Source organism: Rutidosis leptorrhynchoides, chromosome 1, assembly GCF_046630445.1.
Source record: "Rutidosis leptorrhynchoides isolate AG116_Rl617_1_P2 chromosome 1, CSIRO_AGI_Rlap_v1, whole genome shotgun sequence".
Taxonomy (NCBI): domain Eukaryota; kingdom Viridiplantae; phylum Streptophyta; class Magnoliopsida; order Asterales; family Asteraceae; genus Rutidosis; species Rutidosis leptorrhynchoides.
The window spans coordinates 688,844,152-688,850,942 of NC_092333.1; positions in this window are offsets into that span (position 1 = coordinate 688,844,152).

Genomic DNA, 6,791 nt, shown 5'->3' on the forward strand with positions numbered 1-6,791 from the left:
AAGTAACTAACCAGTTGATACAGTTAGACCGTCGCATGCTGGGAAGGTAGTTTCAAATTTGCTAAATCTTCATAAATACTAAAATGAACATTATTTCTTTACAAACACTCATATAGCCCCGCGAATTCGCGGGTCCTCCACTAGTAAACATAATAATAATGAGTAATTCCCAAAATTTGGATAGCTATAACAATTTGATACACTCCGTAACAATTTGATCGAGCACATTTGGACATTCCTGGATGATTATCTTGTTCGAAACAATTAGTATATTTATTGTCTTTAATTTTGGTAATCATTGTATGCTTTATTTTTAACTATTTAATGTAATGTTTTTAATTAATGTAATGTTTAATTTATATTATTGTAATTTTATTTTTATTTTAATAAAATGAAATGTTTAATTTATATTTTGTATTAAAATAATAATAAAAATGGGTTGAAGTTGGATGGTGAAGTTTATGATAGGAAGAGATTAGTGAAATGAATGCTAAAGATGTTTGTGCTGATGTGGCGCTGATGTGAAGAAGAGAAGTTCAGTGAAAGAATATAACGATAGGGAGTGGGCTTATGATTTCTAATAAATAAAATTACATTTTGAAATACTCGTAATTACTTTCTATATTATTTTTTTTAGAAAAAACAATAATATAATTACCGAGAAACTTTAATCAACCGATTAAAGGACCTATCAAAAATAAAGGGGACCCCACTAGAACTCGCAACCGAAAACGCAACTTAGAACCGAACAAACCAAAATACGACGGCTTTTATGACGACTTAAAGTGAGCCTAGTCGGGGAAAAATCAAACAAAATAAACCGCAACATCTAAGCAAACTGTCAAAGCTTACAAAGACCACCAAACATAATCTAATCAAGAGATGAGTAAGAACCACACAACTCAACGCAAAATAACAAAACATAAGCATACGAACTAGCATAAAAGGAACGAAAAAACAAACTCTGGGACCACCGACCTTCTCAACGGTTAAAGAAGCTTTTTTTCTCCCTCGAGTCCGGTTTAACCACCTTACCATCAACCTTATCCAACCTTAAAATTTTTTCCCAACTGTGGCGAATACGAATAAGATTTAGGAAAACCGAAAGAGGAAGACCCCACTAGTTTGCCAACAACCAGGAAAGGTCCAAGCACAAATTTCAGAAATGAAATCAAATGAGCACTTGAAGAACCGGCTATGAATAGAAAGAGCCAAGCACTTAAAAATTACGATTAGTTTGCGGCAGACAATAAAAACACCGGCGTCACAACTTTAAAATTTTAATTATATTATTATTATTATTATTATTATTATTATTATTATTATTATTATTATTATTATTATTATTATTATTATTGTTATTATATTATGTTGTTGTTGTTGTTGTTGTTGTTGTTGATTTTGTGAAGTATTGGGTGATAAAAATTGTACTCCGTATTATGCATATTGGTGATTGGTAAATTACAAAATTGTAAGCTTGTTAGTTAAGAAAGTTTTTGCTAATAATAAAAAAGAAAATATACTCTTCAAAAGTAAGAAAACAAAATTGTCAAAACAAAAATTAATTTAATTATAGATCACATTAAATTAAAACCTATTATAATAAATTAAACTCAAGAAAATTTAAAAGAAGACACATAGCATCATTATTATTATTATTATTATTATTATTATTATTATTATTATTATTATTATTATTATTATTATTATTATTATTATTATTATTATTATTATTATTATTATTATTATTATTATTATTATTATTATTATTATTATTATAATAAACTTAAAAGTATTAAAACTTACAAAAAATTAGTGGGAAGATTAGAGACAATCTGGGCCCCCACACCTCTAGCAATAGCAAAACCTATCCTAGTAGAAATATGAGCAGCAGCACCGGCACCAATATCTTGCGCCATCGAACTCTTCTGAACCCGCTTTAGCAAAGAAACAACATCCTTTTCTAATTCCCCAAGGGAAGAAAATAAGAAAGGAATGAGACCATAACCAATCGCCTGACAGCTAGATTCGTACTTGACCCGCTTCCGACGAGCCGCATCAACCACAGCACGTCCAGGGACAAAGTCAGAAAGCCCAGACTGTGTCAAAAGAGAAGACCCCGTCAAGTCAACACAAACATGGCGACCACAATCCCAAGAATAAAGTAACACATCTGCATGTCTGAGGGCCCTGTCGTTCCCTCCAGACAACCTAATGTCAACCTCCTTTCTCGCTGAAATCCCAGATCGATAACAAACATCAACAAGGGAACCCGAACAACATTATGTCGATGCTTAATACCCACCATACCAGCACAAGACACCGCGTGATCCCCGAAAATATCCCCAGTAAAAACCCTTGAACAGGCAGAGCATGCCGTCGAGATAGAGAACAATGGAACACACAACCGGTAGCACAACACACATCGGTAAGTCTTTGCGTTCATCGTCTGACCCAACCCCAAAATAGGGACTGCCCTTAGCCAAGCAGAGGTGTGATCACCCTGCTGCGATTTCCATAAGGCCGATTGTCGGGGAGATAATGAAAAAGTGGATTCTGCAGAAGCGGTAACCTTTGTGAAATAAACATCTGCCAATTTCTTCATGAGTATGGGGGCAGCGACCTCCCTCTAATTACCTAAAATATCAAACCCAACCGTTTTATTAAACAGACCCAACGCATCTTCAAAAGCACGACCAAGACCAACAATACCCGCATGACGTAGGAGCTTGGTCTGCAACCCAGCAGACTGTAATCGAGAAGCCAGAAAAGCATAATGACGAACATCTCCTGCATAATAAACACCAAGCCCTCCAAATGCAAATGGCAAGGTGGCAAGCTGCCACTGCCAATCACCAAACCCAGGCCCTGAATGAAATGTCCCGTTCTTATTGATTAAAAACGTTCCATATTAATTGATTTCGTTGCGAGGTTTTGACCTCTATATGAGACGTTTTTCAAAGACTGCATTCATTTTTAAAACAAACCATAACCTTTTTTTCATAGATAAAGGTTTTAAAAAGCTTTACGTAGATTATCAAATAATGATAATCTAAAATATCCTGTTTACACACGACCATTACATAATGGTTTACAATACAAATATGTTACAACAAAATAAGTTTCTTGAATGCAGTTTTTACACAATATCATACAAGCATGGACTCCAAATCTCGTCCTTATTTAAGTATGCGATAGCGGAAGCTCTTAATAATCACCTGAGAATAAACATGCTTAAAACGTCAACAAAAATGTTGGTGAGTTATAGGTTTAACCTATATATATCAAATCATAATAATAGACCACAAGATTTCATATTTCAATACACATCCCATACATAGAGATAAAAATCATTCATATGGTGAACACCTGGTAACCGACATTAACAAGATGCATATGTAAGAATATCCCTATCATTCCAGGACACCCTTCGGATATGATATAAATTTCAAAGTACTAAAGCATCCGGTACTTTGGATGGGGTTTGTTAGGCCCAATAGATCTATCTTTAGGATTCGCGTCAATTAGGGTGTCTGTTCCCTAATTCTTAGATTACCAGACTTAATAAAAAGGTGCATATTCAATTTCGATAATTCAATCATAGAATGTAGTTTCACATACTTGTGTCTATTTTGTAAATCATTTATAAAACCTGCATGTATTCTCATCCCAAAAATATTAGATTTTAAAAGTGGGACTATAACTCACTTTCACAGATTTTTTACTTCGTCGGGAAGTAAGACTTGGCCACTGGTTGATTCACGAACCTATAACAATATATACATATATATCAAAGTATGTTCAAAATATATTTACAACACTTTTAATATATTTTGATGTTTTAAGTTTATTAAGTCAGCTGTCCTCGTTAGTAACCTACAACTAGTTGTCCACAGTTAGATGTACAGAAATAAATCGATAAATATTATCTTGAATCAATCCACGACCCAGTGTATACGTATCTCAGTATTGATCACAACTCAAACTATATATATTTTGGAATCAACCTCAACCCTGTATAGCTAACTCCAACATTCACATATAGAGTGTCTATGGATGTTCCGAAATATATATAGATGTGTCGACATGATAGGTCGAAACATTGTATACGTGTCTATGGTATCTCAAGATTACATAACATACAATACAAGTTGATTAAGTTATGGTTGGAATAGATTTGTTACCAATTTTCACGTAGCTAAAATGAGAAAAATTATCCAATCTTGTTTTACCCATAACTTCTTCATTTTAAATCCGTTTTGAGTGAATCAAATTGCTATGGTTTCATATTGAACTCTATTTTATAAATCTAAACAGAAAAAGTATAGGTTTATAGTCGGAAAAATAAGTTACAAGTCGTTTTTGTAAAGGTAGTCATTTCAGTCGAAAGAACGACATCTAGATGACCATTTTAGAAAACATACTTCCACTTTGAGTTTAACCATAATTTTTGGATATAGTTTCATGTTCATAATAAAAATCATTTTCTCAGAATAACAACTTTTAAATCAAAGTTTATCATAGTTTTTAATTAACTAACCCAAAACAGCCCGCGGTGTTACTACGACGGCGTAAATCCGGTTTTACGGTGTTTTTCGTGTTTCCAGGTTTTAAATCATTAAGTTAGCATATCATATAGATATAGAACATGTGTTTAGTTGATTTTAAAAGTCAAGTTAGAAGGATTAACTTTTGTTTGCGAACAAGTTTAGAATTAACTAAACTATGTTCTAGTGATTACAAGTTTAAACCTTCAAATAAGATAGCTTTATATGTATGAATCGAATGATGTTATGAACATCATTACTACCTTAATTTCCTTGGATAAACCTACTTGAAAAGGGAAAAATGGATCTAGCTTCAACGGATCCTTGGATGGCTCGAAGTTCTTGAAGCAGAATAATGACACGAAAACAAGTTCAAGTAAGATCATCACTTGAAATAAGATTGTTATAGTTATAGAAATTGAACCAAAGTTTGAATATGATTATTACCTTGTATTAGAATTATAACCTACTGTAAGAAACAAAGATTTATTGAGGTTGGATGATCACCTTACAAGATTGGAAGTGAGCTAGCAAACTTGAAAGTATTCTTGATTTTATGTAACTAGAACTTGTAGAATATATGAAGAACACTTAGAACTTGAAGATAGAACTTGAGAGAGATCAATTAGATGAAGAAAATTGAAGAATGAAAGTATTTGTAGGTGTTTTTGGTCGTTGGTGTATGGATTAGATATAAAGGATATGTAATTTTGTTTTCATGTAAATAAGTCATGAATGATTACTCATATTTTTGTAATTTTATGAGATATTTCATGCTAGTTGCCAAATAATGGTTCCCACATGTGTTAGGTGACTCACATGGGCTGCTAAGAGCTGATCATTGAAGTGTATATATACCAATAGTACATACATCTAAAAGCTGTGTATTGTACGAGTACGAATACGGGTGCATACGAGTAGAATTGTTGATGAAACTGAACGAGAATGTAATTGTAAGCATTTTTGTTAAGTAGAAGTATTTTGATAAGTGTATTGAAGTCTTTAAAAAGTGTATAAATACATATTAAAACACTACATGTATATACATTTTAATTGAGTCGTTAAGTCATCGTTAGTCGTTACATGTAAGTGTTGTTTTGAAACCTTTAGGTTAACGATCTTGTTAAATATTGTTAACCCAATGTTTATAATATCAAATGAGATTTTAAATTATTATATTATCATGATATTATCATGTATGAATATCTCTTAATATGATATGTATACATTAAATGTCTTTACAACGATAATCGTTAAATATATGTCTCGTTTAAAAATCATTAAGTTAGTAGTCTTGTTTTTACATATGTAGTTCATTGTTAATATACTTAATGATATGTTTACTTATCATAGTATCATGTTAACTATATATATATCCATATATATGTCATCATATAGTTTTTACAAGTTTTAACGTTCGTGAATCACCGGTCAACTTGGGTGGTCAATTGTCTATATGAAACATATTTTAATTAATCAAGTCTTAACAAGTTTGATTGCTTAACATGTTAGAAACATTTAATCATGTAAATATCAATCTCAATTAATATATATAAACATGGAAAAGTTCGGGTCACTACAGTACCTACCCGTTAAATAAATTTCGTCCCGAAATTTTAAGCTGTTGAAGGTGTTGACAAATCTTCTGGAAATAGATGCGGGTATTTCTTCTTCATCTGATCTTCACACTCCCAGGTGAACTTGGGTCCTCTACAAGCATTCCATCGAACCTTAACAATTGGTATCTTGTTTTGCTTAAGTCTTTTAACCTCACGATCCATTATTTCGACGGGTTCTTCGATGAATTGAAGTTTTTCGTTGATTTGGATTTCATCTAACGGAATAGTGAGATCTTCTTTAGCAAAACATTTCTTCAAATTCGAGACGTGGAAAGTGTTATGTACAGCCGCGAGTTGTTGAGGTAACTCAAGTCGGTAAGCTACTGGTCGGACACGATCAATAATCTTGAATGGTCCAATATACCTTGGATTTAATTTCCCTCGTTTACCAAATCGAACAACGCCTTTCCAAGGTGCAACTTTAAGCATGACCATCTCTCCAATTTCAAATTCTATATCTTTTCTTTTAATGTCAGCGTAGCTCTTTTGTCGACTTTGGGCGGTTTTCAACCGTTGTTGAATTTGGATGATCTTCTCGGTAGTTTCTTGTATAATCTCCGGACCCGTAATCTGTCTATCCCCCACTTCACTCCAACAAATTGGAGACCTGCACTTTCTACCATAA